General features: G+C 46.5%; 1 protein-coding gene across 2 annotated transcripts in view; it reads left to right on the forward strand.

Annotated features, from left to right (window-relative positions):
- The window catches only part of whrnb (whirlin b), a 75243-nt gene that overhangs the window by 17099 nt on the left and 39473 nt on the right, over nt 1-18671 (forward strand). The gene's annotated exons all lie outside the window — the stretch shown is intronic.

Consider the following 18671-nt stretch of genomic DNA (forward strand, 5'->3'; position numbering starts at 1 on the left):
CACGTTCGATCTCCCATTTCATCATCTCTCAGTCTGCCGACGGTCAGGCGTGAGTAAAGCTGCACGTTCGATCTCCCATTTCATCATCTCTCAGTCTGCCGACGGTCAGGCGTGAGTAAAGCTGCACGTTCGATCTCCCATTTCATCATCTCTCAGTCTGCCGACGGTCAGGCGTGAGTAAAGCTGCACGTTCGATCTCCCATTTCATCATCTCTCAGTCTGCCGACGGCTGTCTGACAACGTGGCTCATTTTCAAGGAGCGCAAAGTGGTATATGAATGGCAGTTCTGGTGCTAAAGTGACCAGTTAGCAGGTCCTTATTATACCAGAGAGCCTGAAGAGGGCTTGGAATGTTACTGTGACCCTGGGTGCCCGTTATTCAGGTAGTCCAGTGAACCTTAATAAGGTCACCGAGCCGTCCTATTGGACAGTGAGGGGCATCTGGTAAGAGCCAGGGCTTCCCAGGAACTCTGCATCAGCCAGTCCCTAAAGCAGGCCTCTCTCACATCTGGCTCTCCATTCCAAATCCAGGCCTTGTTTTCAGTTCTCCCAGGTAGTCAGTTTAATAGTTACTGATTCTGATTGGCCAGAGGCTTCACACCTGGCTCACAGGTGAAGGAAGGCTGGAAAATCAGCAGGGCTCGGCCCTTGATTTGAACAGTCCCGCCATAAACCTTCAACTTCACGGTGTGGCTCTGACAGGGTCTGTGGTCCTCTGGAGATGGAAAGGCAAGGCATGTTCTAGGCTCAGAAGGATTCAACACAGGAAGCTAGCAGACACTTTCATCTAAAGTGATACAGATTTGACAGAGTACAGTCAGCCAGTCCCTGGAGCAGTTGGGTTAAGGGCTTTGCTCTGGGACTCGACAATGAAAACACTCTGCTGACGACAGGATTTGAACCCGTGACCTTTTGATCCCAGAGAGAGTCCTAAACCACTGAGCAACACCACCTGTTCAATCGTCATGGGAAACAATAACACTCTAACAGTCATAACGTTAAGATAGAGGTGATTATGGGTCATGTAGTATTGATTAAGTAAAGCAGTGGCAGTAAAATGATACATCTGCAGGACAGATTGCCCTGTTTGCTGTAAGGTCCTGGTTTCCTGTGACATGAGCAAGCAAGCACACTTGGCAGGTAAGGCATGAAAACTGAAAAACTAAAAAACGGTAAAATTACTGATGCTAATTACAGAGTTAGGGTTACATGTAAGGATGTGTTTCTATTAAATTGATAAATAAACCAAAGCTTTGTTAAAACCCCAACGTGGTAACCTGGGCTTTTAGTCGTTTGTGACATGGCAGTGTTACAGTGACAGGCTTGGAGCGCCCTGTCCTATTGCCAGTGATGACTCCATGCTGACCCTCGCTAAATTAAAATTAATTCAGTTATAATGAATTCAGTCTTTCAGAAATCAATAATTAGCCAGATAACCACTTTGGCAGGTTTTTCCCTCAGTCTCTGTGCCTGGGGCCTTCAGCTCTGAGAACATTGGTAAAATGACACCTGGGTTACAGAGGATTCAGACCAGGATTGATCAGTGGTGTTCCAAATGATGCTATGGAGATACCAAGCCAGTTGCTGCAGTATAATTGTGCCTTCGGTGTTTAGGTGCATCGTCCTTCACCCATCCATCCTCCATCCATCTTGCAAATGGTGTTCCTGAGCAGGATATGGGACCTGGAGCCTATCCCAGGCCACAAGACACAAGGCTGAAGTACACTTTCTTTAGATGTTGGTTAAATAGTACCAGTTGTAAACCTGGGACAGAAACCATTGCAGTGGCATTTTTTGCTAGCAGCTACACTATATGGCTAAAAGTATGTGGACACCAGCTTGACCAAGATCTCATTCTGAAACCAAGTGTATTTATTTAAAGTTGGTCCACCCATTGTTGCTATATTAGCTTCTACTTGTCTGGGAAGGCTTTGTGTTTATCAAGAATGACAACCGGCAAAGGAGGACACTTACCCAGAAACAGATTAGAAGAGCTGAATTTATTCAGGAGCAATCCAAAGCCATAGTCCACAGTCTGAGACCACAGCAGTGAAAGCCAAAACAGAATCCGAATCATAAACGAAGCCGTAGTAGAGAGATGTGCGAGGATCAGGTGAGGAGTGTCACACAGTAGGAGGGAAAGTCAGAATCAGGAGCCGGTGAATAGGCGAGGGTCAGAAAATGTGTGTAATCTGGCAAGAAGGGCTGGACAGGTGTCATGGTCTGAAGACAAAAAGCAGGGTCAGGACACAGGCAGGCAAACAAGCAGAAGAGAGATACAGGAAACGCTGAAAAATCAGGAGGATCTCACATCTGAGCGCAAGATCAGATGAACTAAAATAGACCCCACCGAAAAGAACAATTAGAATCAGCTGTGAGGACGTAGCTGCACAAAACCGGAAAAATAGCGATGCAGCCACACGTAACCTGAGCAGGCAGCACATTCAGGAGGGTGAGACGGATCGGGGTTTCCCTGGGAGCGTGGGCTACGTAGCGCCATCTGGGGATGCCTGGGGTTGATCCGTGACAGTAGCCCCCCCCCCCCCCCCGGCGGAGAATCCAAAACCCCTGGGAGGTGCCGGTGAAAAGCTGAGATGCAAGAGGGGTCCAAGATGTACCGTGCCGGCACACTGGGACGTTCTTCGGGCCCGTACCCCTCCCAATCCACCATGCACTGTATTCCTCAGCCCCGGAGACAGACTTCCAATAAACGCCGGATTGTAAAGGCTTCACCCCCATCTATCAGTCTCGTCGGTGGAGCAGGCAGAACAGGAGAGGCCAGGGGGCTAATAGCTTGTGGTTTCAGCAGGGAAACATGAAAAGTAGGGTGAATTTTACGCATGGTGGCTGGGAGCCAGAGGCATACAGTATAGCAGTAGAGTTGACAATCTTGGTAATGGGAAAAGGTCCCACGAAGCGAGGGGCCAACTTACATGATTGGATGTACAAAGGGAGACCCTCAACCAGACCCTCTGGCCTAACCCATAAAAAGGGGCCCCAGGTTCGGCGGCTATTTGCATATTTCTCCATCCTGGTTCTTGCATGCAATAATGCTGATCAAGCCAACCTCCAGGTTCAGCTGCAATGACTTAGAAAGTAGTGGACACATGGCAACCTCTTCCTCACCACCAACGTTCCAACGGGAACAATGGTGGCTGAAAACCCAGACAACAATGGAAGGGAGAGACGCCTGGGGATGACAGTGGCAAGGAGTTGTGGGCATATTTGGTCCAGGGGAGGTAAATACTCCAGGTGGCTGTGGAGTGTGAGAGCAGGCATCGCAGCATTCTCTCGAGGTCTTGATGTGCCTGCTTAGTGAGAGATTTGCCATGGCACCAATCAGCTTGCAAAACTCCTGTCAGAATTGGGAGACAAACTGCGGTCCCCTGTCTGAAAGAATGTCAACAGGCAGACCGTGGAGCCTGAATACGTGCTCGATTAGCAACCGCGTTCTCTCCTAAGCGAAGGGCAGTTTAGGGATGGGGACAAAATGGACAGCCTTAGAAAAACAGTCAACAATAGAGAGGACCCCTGTGAAACCCCAAGAGGGAGGAAATCCAGTAACAAAATCTAATGCCAGGGACGATTCGGAACAGATAGGGGTTGCAGGAGACCCACCGGGGCTTGGGAAGGGGCCTTATTCTGAGCACAGACATCACAGGCAGCCACAAAACTGCAGATGTCCTGGAGAATTGAAGGCCACCAAAATCATTGTTCAAGCAGGGCTCTGGTGCGATGGACCCCTGGATGACAGGGTAAGAGGGATGAGTGCCCCCACTGGAGAGTATGAGAATGTAAAAAATTGGGTGCAAATAATCCGTTAGGCAGGCAACCATCCAGGACCCATACAGAACTCCCAGAATAGCTTCCTTTATACCCTAAGAGACCCCTCGCACAAAAAAAATCAGTAGGTAAGATAGGACTGGAACTCTCTGGGGTCTCCTCTCCTGCAAACTGACATGATAGGGCACTGGGTTTGAGGTTCTTGGAACCAAGTCTGTAAAAGTGTAAATTAAATCGGTTAAAGAATAGTGACCATCATGCCTGATGAGCATTAAGCCAATGTGCGAAACAAAGGTACTCCAAATTACTGTGATTGGTAAGAATCAAAAAGGGCTCCCAGTTGCAATCCAGCAAACGCCTCCATTCTTCTAAGGCCAACTTAACCACCAGCAGTTCCCGGTCCCCTATATCATAATTCCTCTCCGCAGGGGTAAGCTTACTGGAGTAATATGCACAAGGGTATAATTTGCAGTCGGCCAGGGAATGTTGGGACAGCACAGCCCCTACCCCAGTCCCTGATGCGTCTACCTCTACCACAAATATGAAGTATGGGTGCAGAAGGGAAGCACCCATGGAGGAGAAATTTTTTTTGCCAAGCTGCTTCCATCCATTGGAAGTGAACCTCATTAGTTCCTGATCCGAATGAGATGATAAGCATTGCAGAGGTCCAAATCCTGGCACCCTGAAGGAGGTCTAGGATAGAGGACAATAAGGGTAAGGGGTAATGGTTCTTAACAGTTATTTCATTCAGACCCCTGTAACCAGTACAGGGTTGAAGGGATCCATCCTTCTTCTCTCCCCTGCAGGAGAAGAAGTGTGATTAAACCCCGATAAGAGGGCCTCATAAACATAGTCTTCCATTGTTTTCCATTCAAGAGCGGAAAGGGAGTAGAGGCACCCCCTAGAGCAGGGGTATCAAACTGCACTCCTGGGGGGCCAGAGCCCTGTGTATCTTAGTTCTTTCCCTGTTCCACCACAAATGATTTGGCTCAAGAGCTGTATGGTAATTAGCACAAGGAGTTGAATCAGGTGTGTTAAATGAGGGAAACCCCAAAAATGTGCAGGGCTCCGGCCCTCCAGGACTGGAGTTTGACACCTGTACCCTAGAGGGTGTTGTGTCAGGTAGCAGATAAATAGCACAATCATACAGTATGAATGGTGAGGTGGGAGGGATGAAGGACAGGACTTACTAAATACCGGCTTCTTATCCAGGTATTCTGCTGGAACTGCAGATAAGTCGGGGAAATCCCCCTCTTCTCTGGAGCCTCAGGTGGCAATGCTACACGCAGGCACTGTGAAACACGGACCCCAGGTACTGATAGTACCCTCTTCCAAATGAATCCGATCTGAGGGTTGTGACGGATAAGCTAATGGTGCCCTAATACAAGAGGTACCTGAAGAGACCAAATAAGGTATCGGGAAATATTTTCTACATGATTGCCACCAAGAGAAAGACTCACCAGGGATGTAACATAGGTAACTGTGGCCATCTTTCACCCATCTAGGGTGTGCGGAACCCTTGATGAATGGACCCAAGTATTGGGCATTCCCCACTGCCAGGCTAGCGTGGAATCCAAAAAACTCCCGTTGTCTCCAGAGTCGATCAATGCAGCAAGAGCTGTCAGGAGGGCCCCATGCCAGTATAGCTGAGAGGAAGGCCCTCCTAGTAGAACAGGGATTTACAGGGACCAAACCAACCAGTACCCTCTTCCTTACTGGTGGATACAACCTTTTACTGGGCGGTTTGAGATGAAATGCCCAGCCTGTCCACAATACTGCAGGAACGGGAGGCCGCTGTCGCTCAGCCGGAGAGAGACAAGTCTGGTCGACCTGCATCAGTTTAGTTACTGTTTCAGAAAGGTGATCTGCAGCCAGATTCTGGGCATGTGGTGGCTCTTCCCTCCTGCATTGTTGCCGACGCCGTTGGTGAATCTGAGTGTCCAATCAATCAAATCCTGCAGAGAACCAGGTAGCTCACAAGCTGTTAATTCATCTTTGATCTCTTCTGCTAGTCCATTATAGTATGCAGCATAGAGGGCTTGCTGATCCCATTCTCTGGCTGTGCCGGTCAAGACGGTAATAATAAAGGCTGGAACATCTCCATGTGGGAGGCTAATGAATTTCAAAATTTCAAAAGCAATGGAACATTGTGAAAGAGATGCATGACATGTTCCAGGATCTCCACTGTATTGTCTTGCTGGAGGAATGCGCGGTTCGCTGATCGGCAGGGTCAATGACGCAGTGGCATAAGATTGGGAGAGGCTCCGTGATTCCCATTTGAAGGGATTCTATGGACTCACCCATGGAATGGAGATCAGATTGCTGGTGCCCAGTCATAGTGCTATGCCATGCGATGGCATCTGGCAGCTGTTGTATTCCAACCTGTTCCTCTGGATCCATCCTGATATGGCAAGATCTTCTGTCAGGAATGACGAACGGCAAAGGAGAACACTTGCGCAGATACAGGTTAGAATAGCTGAATTTATTCGGGAGCAACCTAAAGCCGTAGTCCGCAGTCTGAGTCCAAACCAGCAAAAGCCAAAACAGTATTCAAATCACAAGCACAGCCGTGGTTGAGGGACGTGCGATGGTCGGGCAATGAGCGTTGAACAGTAGGAGGGCGAGACAGAAACAGTAGATTCGGTAGAGTCCGTAGATGCGTAATCTGTCAAGAACCGCTGGATGGGTCTCGTGGTGTGAATACAGAGAGCAGGGTTAGGAAAGAGGCAGGCAGACAAGCAGAACAGAGATACAGAAAACAATCGAACTCCGGAAAAATCAGGAAAATCTCATGTCTAAGTGCAAGATCAGATGAACTAAAATAGACTCCAGTGATATGAACAATTAGAATCAGCTGTGAGGGCATAGCTACACAAAGCCACACGTAACCTGGGCGGGCCCATAGGAGGGTCAGACTGGTCGGGGTTTCCCTGGGGGTGTGGGCTTCATGATTTCATCCTGGGATCCCCGTGGTTGATCCATGACACTGTTAGACGTTGGAACGTTGGTGGTAGGATTTGCTGCCATTCAGGTGGGGTGTTGATACTGGGTGACCAGATCCCTTTCTGTGAGCTTGTGTGACCGACCACTTCCCAGCTGAACTTGCTCCCAGACATTTTGACCTTGACAATCACTTTACTTGTGGTTGACCAGGGCAGCTCGAGTGGGGCTTAAATGTGGTAAACTGATTTGTTGGAAAGATGGTTCCAAGGTGAATGTTACTCAGCTCTCCAATACATCTACCATTCTGCTACTAATGTTTGCATGACTATGTGCTTAATCATACACTTGTGTCAGCAATGAGTGTGGCTTAATTAGGCATTTCCTCTAATTAACAGGGGTGTCCACATACTTTGGCCATATAGTGTAATTATGCTGTTGATTTAATGATTAATGATGGTTTTTAATGAATGACTGTTCCACTTAAAACCATGAATCCAAGAAAACATTACAATGTGCCTTGTAGCAGTGGAGGTGTTACAGTGTTGTGCCTGTGCTGTAATGTGCCTTCTTAGGGCTTGTGCTCTTTCTTATTATGATGGAGGCATTATGAGTGCTGTGCCTTGTGATGTGCGTGCTAAGGGCACATTTAAATGGATGCATTGTAGTACTGTGCCTGTAGTGTGCTGTGCCTGTAGTGTGCTGTGCCTGTGGGGCGCCATGCCTGCTCAGGGCTTGTGCTCATGCTTATCATTGCGTGTGCATGACAGTCTGAGGTGGGTGTGTCCGCAGGCTTGCTGATCTTGAGAAGTGCTCTTACACTCTAAGCAGTGGAGGAACCACACCTGTTTCCAAACAGGGGAGCACGCTGGGCAGTTTCAGAGAGCCAACAAGACGTTTCTCATGATCATTGCCCAATAAAGCAGGTGCTTTGTGAAGCAGCATCTTACGTTTTGATATCACATTTATCGTTATCTGAAAGACCCACTTTAAGAATGCAGGTTTCCATCGGTGGGCAGGAGAAGTAGCCTGATCCTGCGGCAGTTCTTGTCAGGGAGTTGTATCATAGCTCGTCTGTGCTCAGAGCGATAAGCCCACCACATTGCTATCTGTCTGGACGCCCAGTGAGCCCCAGCCAGTCACTGCGAATCAATACACCCCACAGTCACTGCGTTACGATGAGAGGGCAGTGCTGCTGCTGCTGTACAGCTCCAGTGTTCATTTTCACGCCTGACTACAGGCGCGAACATCGGGTCAAGCCCCAGAGTCAGAGCTCTTCCCGAAGCGTGTGCTGTGCTGGGAGAGGGGAGGAGTCCCCGGGGAGCCTTGGTGGGGTCGCATTAATCCCGTCAAGAAGGCTTGGAACAGCATAGTCAGAAAAGTACTCGAATAATGGCTGGTAGGTATGAGCAGCTGATGGGAGGCTTGTTCCCCAGAGACCTGATGCCCTGCTGGCCAGTTATCCACATCTGTCCTGTTTTTATTTGAGAATGTGGCTCTGCAATCATTCTGGATCAGGCTTTCATGTTACAGTCACAAAGTAGAGCATCAGCCTTCTAATCTGAGGGTCCAGGGTTCAAGTACGTACCTGTTTTGGCGGGTACAGTTCCTTTAGGGACTGCAAAAGAACAGCAGTGTGTACTTTGTTTCTATAAAAAAGAACAAAAAGAAAAAGAACATTCACTTCACAACATAGTGGATTTCACAAAAAGCTCTGTGGTTGGCAGAGCCCTTAACCCCTAGTTGATCCAGGGACTGTGTCATTCTGCATTTTCACAAATGTGCGTTGATGTGGGTATAAAAAATAAAATTAATGCAATGAAATACTAACTGTCTAATTCTAATAATTGACCTTTGTCCAGTGTCTGTGTTTCTTAAGAATATACGCAATTTACAAAAGAGAGGAGGCCATTTAGCCCATCAAGCTTGTTTGGGGAGAACTCAACTAACAGCTTAAAGTTGTTAAAATCGTATCTATCTCTGATTTAAAGGAACCCAAGGTTTTAGCCTCAACTACACTAACAGGAAGATTATTCCATACTCTGTGCGCTGTGTAAAGAGGTGCTTTCTCAAATCCGGATTAAAATGTCCTCCCGCTAATTTCCACCTATGGCCACGAGTTCTTGTATTTGAACTAATATAAGTAACTATTAGAATCTTATATACCTGGATCATGTCCCCACCTTAGTCTGCTTTGCTCTAGGCTGAACGGATTCAGCTCAGCTAACATTCCTCTAAGATGAGGAATCATTCTTGTAGCTCTACATTAAACACTTTCTAAGGTAGCATTGTCCTTTTTAAGGTATGGTGACCAAACCTGCACACAATATTCTAGGTGGGACCTTATCAAGGAATTCTATAATCATAGCATCACCTCCCTTGACTTAAACTCCACACACCTAGAGATGTAACCCAACATCCTATTGTCCTTTTTTATTGCTTCCCCACACTGGTGAGAGTGGGACATGGAAGCATCAACATACACACCAAGGTCTTTCTCATAATCAGCTACCTTTATTTCAGTGGAACCCATAAAATATCTGTACTTTATATTTCTGCTCCCTGCATGGATTACCTTGCATTTTTCTACATTAAATTTCATCTGCCAGGTATCAGCCCAGTTGCTAATTAAATCAAGATCCTGCTGTAGCATCTGTGCTGCTAGTTCAGTATCTGTTACACCATCCATCTGCAAATTTAACCAGTTTACTGTATATATTGGTGTCAATATTGTTAATGCAAATTAGCAATAATAGTGGTCCTAAAATTTAACCCTGGGGTACCCCACTATGAAAGCAGGCCCACTGTGACATGACGTGTCAGTTCGCTAACCTATTTTCACGATTTTTGGGTAGTGAAGTGTCATGATCGCCGGGGCACAGACCGGGGAAGCAGGACATAAGCCGTGAAGTTGGGTAAGGTGGGATTTATTTGGGTCGAAAACACTCAGAAACCTGAAACGATGTCACACAAAGTTAATGACCGGACTGGGGAAACATACTAGAACGCGGACTTAAATACACAGGACCAATTAACAACATCGAGAAACAGCTGGTAACACGGGGATTCCACACGAGGTAGAGAGGGGGTTGTGGCACACGGGAGGATAGGACAAGCAGGGCATGACAGTGAAGAAAAGAAAGAGATTGCAGATACAAGTGGAAGAAATGAGCTTCCTTTGCATCGTGTGTCTGCGCTCAGCCTTACAGATGGGGTGGAGCTTAAATATCCAGGGAGAGAATACCTGCTGTTTCTTTGCATCAAAAGGAGCCAGCTAAGGTTGGTTGGACATCTGTCAAGAATGCATCCTGAATGGCTTCCTTGGAAGGTGCTCCAGGCATGTCCAACCCGGAGCAGACCCCAGGGCAGACCCAGGATACGCAGGAGAGATTATCATGCTCAGCTGGCTTGGGAGGGCCTGGATATCCACCCGTAGGAGCTGGGGAAGGTGGCTGGGGAGAGGGAGGTCTGGGCATTTGCACTGAGACCTGGAACTGGATGGATGGGTGGATGGACATGTCAGTTGCTTAACTTATTATGGAGAAATTAAGACACAGTGTCTGCACTTATCTGCTCATCAACTGTGTATGTGGCTTTGTTTGTAGGGTCTGCTGTGTCATCTCACAACACCCAAATGGCCATGGGGCCGCAAGCATGGAGAAACTACATGCACACACACATGCTAACACACACACACACACATACATGCATGCATACGCATACACATGCACGCACACACACACATGCTTGCACACACACACACACACACAAACACACATTATATGTAAAATGTGTTTATATTCTGTGGCAGTTCCTGCCATCCTGCTGTCATGCCAGATATTCTGCTGTCATCTGTCATCCGCTGGAGCCACTGGAGCCTTAGAGCACAATGCTGTCTGTCTGAGTGACGCTTTGATGGGGATCCCCCTCGCAGTGATTTATGACCTCTGGGACAGTCGGGGGGGTGTTCCATGGTCTATTAAGTATAAACTTTACAGCAGAATGGTTGTGTTTGGCAGGGTTTTACTGTTCTTTAATATGTTTATTGGATGATAAAACTGTGTTTAGTGATGGCATGCGTGTACCCGGCATGCTACATCATCCTGAGCTCCCAATCGGGACCTTCCGGATAACACTGATGTTCAGAAACCAGTGAAACATGATGCAAGCACTGTCCCAGCCTTTATGTGAGACAATCCTGTAACCATGGCTGCATATCTCCATGCTGTCTAGTCAAAACATTCTGTTTGATCCAGAGGCTTCTGGGTCATGGACTCACAGTGATGTAAGCAGCCTAAATATGTTCTCCTGAGCTGGACCATGTGCTCAGGTGCGCCTTCCATGGTCATCTGCTTACTGTAAGGAAGCTTTGGATAGAAGCGTCAGTTAAATTAATAAAATGTAAATGAATAAATACACGTGATAGATCTGAATGGACATCTTGACTCACTTGGGTGGTGTCAGAGGCTCGGGAGACATTGGCGGGTGATTAACACGCGTGGGAAATGGATCGTGCCGAATTCGATTGAGGCGTCCAGTGAAAGCAGCATAGCGGAAACGATGAGGTGAATAAATACGATGACAGGCCCTCCAGAGTGGACCAGGCATCCCATCAGCTTGGCCCCATAACACAGATTATACAGGCGCTCACCAAAAGATGCTCAGTAATGGCTTCAGTGAATTGATGAAATCCACATTATTGCTCGGCCTATACAATTTTGCTATCACTCAAACATAGCCTTCTGTGGTATCTTCTCCCTGGACATGGTGGTGCCACATGGGTGTGGCTGTTGCATTACGTTAATTATCTGTAAGCCTTTTCCACACCATTCAGCAGCAGCATGTGGGGCAGTCTTAAGTACTGCTAAGACCGCAGAGGCGGCAAGCTGTCGATGAGAATGTCCGTGAACCCGGTCTTACGGGAAGCGATCGAGGAGGCGTGCGACTGCCTTCCAGCGACAGGGCCACTTCCTCACTGTCCTCAAACGACCCAAAGGTCAACCTCAATCGGATGATCGCAGTCGGTCCACCTGAATTTGGGTGATCGTTGCTTTTACAGTTTTCCAACCAGCTCACTTAATTTTGTTAATGCAAACAAACGGATTATAACGAGCCCTTAAGTGGATTCACACAGCCACGTTTATTTTATCTTCCTCCGCCTGCTCCCCCTCTTCCTCTTCACGGGGGCCGGATCTCGCGTGTCACGCGTGTGGTCTGACTTCTCACCTGTCTGCCAATATGCCAGCCAGCCGCTGTGCTGGCTGATTAAGAGTGATTAGTGCAGATGTCTTAAGCAGGGCAGGGGGTCCGAGCCCAGTGCCCTGTAACAGCCGTCCTGAACAGCAGGGCGATCAGCCATCTGTCTGTGTGCAACAAAGGCAGCATCTGCATTCTGAAAACTGGGAAGGCCCACATTCCTGCAGCCTGGGCCACAATCGATGTCTGACTTATACAGTGTATGATGCAGTTGGCAGGATCATGACCTCACCATGGTTGAATGGCAGACATGGGAAAATACTAGTGGCCTAACATGTGAATCGGTATCTGCATTGTTTATGAGGAAGCAGCTTGAGCCTTGATGCATGCATGTGTAATTTTAGTTATTTCTGTTGGGATAAGGCGAAAGTGTGACTACAGAATGCCCAACCGGATTCTTATAAAGTCAGCCTTTATACTGATGTTGTTAGTAATGCTTGTTTGCCCTTATGTTATACTCTTGCATGTCTAATTGGGCTCGACTGATACATTGGTTGGCTGATAATCAGTGATATTAAGCCTGAGCAAATTTATCGGTATCAGTGTAAAACCCACCAATAATGTCTCTTTAGACATTCATGATGAGAAAATGAGTCTCTCATGGGAGAAAATTCAGAGAGGCTATGATCCCCGCATTATAGCTAATTACTCTTAGTCTGGGATTATTAGCATGTTTGACCAAAGACTTGTTAGTGATAAACTGGGAATGGATTTCTGTGCTTTTGTTTGACAGTTAATCATTGTGAGATTTCATGTTATTTACTCAGTTTAAGACTAAGTCCCAGAGGTCATCACAAGGCTAGTCAAAGCCTACTTCCAGGACCTTCAGTTTTGAATAACAATCCAGGATAATACAACTGCCCGGCAGCACCTGGAGATTGGCATAATGGAGGGTTGCACCAACTCACTACTGGCCTTTACCATGGCGTTAATTATTCGAGCTTCTCGATGGGTGGTTGGAGGTGAACGCCTGAAGAGCGGGCTGCGTCTTCCCCCAATTAGGGCGTTTATGGATGACATGACGACTATAACATCGACTAAGGCATGCACCAGACGCCTGCTGGACAAACTCCAGGGTAACATCAAGTGGGCACGAATGGAGATTAAACCAGACAAATCCCGAAGTATCTCCATCGTCAAGGGCCAGCTCACCAACGTGAGGTTCCATATTAACGATGTGCTTTTTGGATACCAATGATTCAGGAAAAGCCCATCAAAAGCCTTGGAAGATGGTACAATGCAGAGCTTAAAGACTCCGAACAGGTGGACCAACTCAGGAAGGACACCATCAGTGGCCTAAAGCAAATAAACAGCACTGCTCTCCCGGGGAAGCTGAAGCTCTGGTGCTTTCAGTTTGGACTGTTGCCTCGCCTCATGGGGCCAGTTTCCATCTATGAGGTCACCCTATCCCATGCCAAGCGGCTAGAGAGGCTGGTGAATGCCCAGGTGGGGAACTGGCTTGGACTACCCAGATGCCTCAGTGGCATAGGCCTGTACGTTAATGGAGCTCTCTCTCTCCCAATCTCAAGCCTGGTGGAAGAGTATAAATGCTCCAAAGCAAGGCTTGAAATGACCCTCACAGAATCCCGGGATCCTTTGGTTAGAGGTACTGCCCCCATTCTGGCAACAGGGAGGAAGTGGAGGCCAGGAGTAGCTGTGGCACAGGCAAAGACCATCCTGAGACATCGGGACATAGTGGGCCACGTCCAAAATGGTACAGGGGGCCTAGGACTGGGAACAACACCCACATGGCAGAAGTCTACACCAGTAGAACGCCGGCGCCTGGTGATATAGGAGGTGCAACACCAGGAGAAAGTGGGCAGGTGTGCTAGGGCCGTGTCCCAAGCCAAGCAAGGCCGCTGGATGAAGTGGGATGGCGTGGAGAGGAGAAAGATAACCTGGAACGAGCTGTGGAACATGGAGTCTAATATGTTGAGCTTTACCATCAGAGCCACATATGATGTCCTGCCCTCTCCAACAAACTTAAATCTTTGGTTTGGAGAGGATCTGGCCTGTCTCCAGAGTGCTGCCCCAGCAACCCTAAAACACATCCTGGTGGGTTGTAAGACGAGCCAAACCCAAGGCAGATACACCTGGCGCCACAACCAGGTGCTGAGGTGCTTGGCAGCTGCACTAGAGGCCAAGAGGGCGGCCACCAATGCCATGCCCGTGGAGATCGGAACTACCTTTTGGCTACAGACATCTTTCGTCCGGGAGGGGGAGAAGCAGCAGGCCAAAAGAGCAAATCCAGACTCAGGTCCGCTGAATGCAGCCCGAGATTGGGAAATGCAGGTGGACCTAAATCAGAGGCTCACTTTCCCGCCTGAAATCGCAGCAACCAACCTGCGGCCAGACCTGGTCCTTTGGTCCAAATCCTGTCGACGTGTGGAGCTGACAGTCCCATGGGAGGAAGCAATCGATGAGGCATTCGAAAGGAAAAAGATGCGATATGCAAACCTGGCAGCTGAAGCAGAGGACCGGGGATGGAAAGTATTTGTGCGGCCAGTGGAGGTGACTTGCAGGGGCTTTGTAGTTAGTTCCACCACAAGGCTACTGAAGGAGGTGGGAGTTAGAGGGCAGGCTCAGCGGAAGACCATCAAGGAGCTTGCAGATGCTGCCATAAGAAGCAGCCATTGGCTGTGGCTGAAGCGGAAGGAGACAGGCTGGGCTACTCATGGAGCCTCCGGTGCGGCGCACACCCAGGTCTGATCAGCCTGTGGTGGGCCGGCCTCGAGCGACGGTGTATGGTGATAAAAGGCCGAAACACCCAATGACCCCGGGGTACACAACTGACGATGTGTCGTACTGGAGGCAGAGCATCATCAAATGAAAACACATGAGGTCACCTACCTAAGAGGAAATCGCCATACAGTACTGATCATCAAGGGATTTTAACACCTAGTCCTAGTAGACATATAAGCTATATGGTGATCAAGTGGCTTGTGATATTTTTTTTTAAGACTGAGTTTCTGCGTTTAGATGCATTGAGAAACTGACTTAGTCAGCAAAACATGATCTAAATAAAATTATTGGCGTTTAATTTTTAGATTATGTAAAAATATATTGGCCAATTATTGTAACTGGTAGCTCCCTGAAATTGGTATCAGAGACAAAATGCTTATATTGTGCCCTAATGTCTCGGAGTACTTGGTTATAAACATAAAATGGTGCAGAAGTGCTGTTAAAAAAATACAATTTCTTATAAACAGCACTACTGACTTCAGGCTAAAGTGGTGCCAAAACAAACAATCAAAGCACTGATAACTAACAAGAGAAGTGAACTCACTAGTCTATAGAAAGTTAATGAAATATGCTGCCCACAGGAGGACACAATACAGGACGTGTAAAGAAAAAGTAGCTCAAAAATCAGTTAAGCAAGTTTGTAAAACAACCAAGATTAACCAATAAACCTGTAAAACTGTAAAACCAAAATCTGTAAAACTAAAGCTAGTCACAACCAAGACCTCTAGGAAAAAATCATAAACGCCCTCCTCATGCCATCCTGCTGGTCTGCCTTTATCTGAAGGAGTAGCCAATCCTTTCCTTGAGGGAGGTGGGACTTCCTTCCAATGGGCAAATCGAAGGTTTCTTCAATGGCCATTAAAATGCCAGATTTTTGTGATAGAAACATGGCTGCATAAGTGTGCACACCCTTAAACTAATATTTTGTTGAAGCACCTTTTGATCTAATACAGCATTCAGTCCTTTTTGGGTAGGAGTCTATCAGAATATCACATGCTGACTTGGCAATATTCCCACTCTTCCTTTCAAGGACATCTCCTGTGCATAGTCCTTCAGAATTTCAGTTGGTTGTACGTCTGGGCTGTGACTGGGCCATTCCAAAACTTTAATTTTCTTCTGGTGAAGCCATTCTTTTCTTGATTTGGATGTGTGCTTGGGGTCGTTGTCGTGCTGAAATGTGAAATTCCTCTTCATCTTTAACTTTCTAGCCGACACCTGAAGGTTTTGGGCAAAAATTGACTGGTTTTCGGAACTGTTCATAATTCCCTCCACCTTGACTAAAGCCCCAGTACCAGCTGAAGAAAAACAATCCCATAGCATGATGCTGCTACCACCGTGCTTCACCATGTGTCAGGGTCAGCGCCCGGCCGTCCCTGCCCTTCATGTCTCTTCCTCGTTTGGCCAGTAGGTGATGCTGGCCATCCTGTTCCTTCCTCTGTCTTTCTTCTGGTTCCATGTGTGTTTTCCCTGCTCCCCAGCCTGCTGCGTGACCCAGTGGGTTGAGTCATGGGTTTGAGGCTGGTCCTGTTCCCCTGGTTTTTTTCTAATCCGTCTCTCCTTGAAGGATTGTCCTGCTTGTATTCTGTGTTGGTTTTGCATTTGTGTTCCATGTTTATTCTTTTAGTGTTGTTGCCTACTTCCAGTATCTTTATTTTGTTACTGTGTATGTTAATGTTAATTTGTTTCACCTGTTGCTTGTTTTTTGCCCCATGCCTCTGATTGATTCATTTATTATTGAGTTACACCTGTCCCTTGTTTGCCTTGTTTGCCTGTGTGTATTTAATCGCCTGTGTCTGTTCTCTTCTTGAGTCTGTCATTGTTCATGTTCATGCCCATGCTACTGTGCATTAGGAGTTCTGCTTGTTTCTCTGTCCTGCTCCCTCTGTTGCTCTGTTGCCTGGTGATATTATTGTATGGTTTATTTATTTGGTTCTTATTTTTCCCTGTTGATTTTTGACCCCTCGTGATCCCTTTATTTTGTGCCTTTCCCCAGCATCTTCTGTTTAATTCAATAAACCCATGAATTTGCAAGTGGATCGTCACCTTTTTCCCACCTGCGCCAGGCTGTTCCATGACACCATTAGTATGGTGTTCTTTTGGTGATGTGCAGTGTTGTTTTTGCGGCAAACATGCCTTTTGGAATCGTGGACAAAAAGTTCATCTAGTTCTGTAAGACACAGCAAGTGGGTCCGAATTGCACTTGTGAGGATATGGGTTTAGTCTAGAATCTACTTTGGTTAAGGTCTGTAAAGGTGCCGTACAGCTACAGCAGGTTTGAGAAGCCGAGTGGCCTGATTTTCCGCAGTTGTCCTCACGCCACACGGCTCTCTGTCACTGAGGATTAGGGATGCAGAGGTTCTCTGAAAAAAGCCAAACTGTTCGGATTGACATCCAAGGTTTGGCACACGTAGCCGAACCACAATTATGACAGTTATGATTAGTAATTTTAGATGCTGTGATCTCTACACAATCAATAGCTAATTCATGCTTTGAAGGTTTTTTTCGAGTTTAAGGAAAAACCAATTATGGTGAGTGGTGGGGGCAATGAAGACGAGCTACTAACACCCCCACCGTCATACAGGTCGGGTGTGTGGGGGCATTTTGGTTTCCTGCTAATTTATGACAGCAACAGTAGAAGAGCCATCAAAAGAACTGCAAATGTCTGTAGACATTGCTATACATGTCTTATGTATGTTAGCAGTCACATATCAAATATGAATGCCTGTTTACAGCGAAATCACCCTGGTGTGACCGTAGATGTTGTAGTCAGAGGAGGAGAACCAGTTGCTACACTGAACTTGCTCACACTTGCAACCACTTTTAAACAACGGCTTAACTTCAACTCGGATAGACACAAAACCGTAATGAAAGCACTGGGGAGTTTTATAGCAAAGGATTTGCAGCCGTACTCCGACTGACTGTGTTGATGTACATGTGACTTATGTGTCCATCAGCTTACTGCTTACATTTTTTTGTTGGCCTTACAGTTTTTTAGTTATTTTCAGACTCGTCTCAATTCCATGTCCCCTTTTTCTAAACACTTAACACGTGCACCAAATCAGTAGACTATGTGAACAAAACCATGTATACTTTTGCATTGCTTTGACACAAACTGCATTCAATCACCAATTCTCCCAGAATGCATGTGTTTTGGTGGTTGGATAGTATTGATAAAGTAATAAGGTAATATCACAGTACAACTGCTGGGATGGGAGATGGGAGCTCACATTATTTGTTGCACTTTGACATTATATGGTGGCAATCTGTTAAAATTTAAATGTAACTTATTCAACATGTGACTTGTGAAATGTAGAAAATCTATGGAGTTTTTTTATACATTGAATACAAACTGCTACAAACTTAAACTGTCTCTCTCACAGTTTTTACAGTTGTTTTCACACTATTCGAAATACCATCTGCACGTTACACAATTCTTCCCCCAGTGTGCTTTAGAGAATGAACACATCAATTCACTTCTGGTGCAAAATGCACTTCGACCACCAAAACACTTTATATTTCACCCAATGGTGATTCATGCTGCCATAACTACAGCATACTGTACGTTCTGTCCCTTATGACTACTGTGTCAATCATTGCACAATCAACTCAAAAACATAAACACATCGAAGCATTGCAAAATACATGTATTTTGTGTTTCTGTGTCGTTAATTTTGTATAGTTATAGTGTGGAATTGTGAAATAAAAGGAAACATACAGTATACAGCAGTAATAGTGGAAAATATCTTCAGCGACAGTTACAGAATTTAACATAAATACATGGACATTTCCATGCGAATATGACCATTTTTGTATTGATGGTAACAAAGCTACAAACTAAAAACTGAATAAACTTTTGTTAAAATCAGAAAAATCTATCTCAAGCATATGAACAGCTTCATTTATCAAAATGCTGCATATTTTCATCTAGAGTGATCAAAATTTTGTTAGGGT

Source organism: Paramormyrops kingsleyae, chromosome 2 (assembly GCF_048594095.1).
Source record: "Paramormyrops kingsleyae isolate MSU_618 chromosome 2, PKINGS_0.4, whole genome shotgun sequence".
Taxonomy (NCBI): domain Eukaryota; kingdom Metazoa; phylum Chordata; class Actinopteri; order Osteoglossiformes; family Mormyridae; genus Paramormyrops; species Paramormyrops kingsleyae.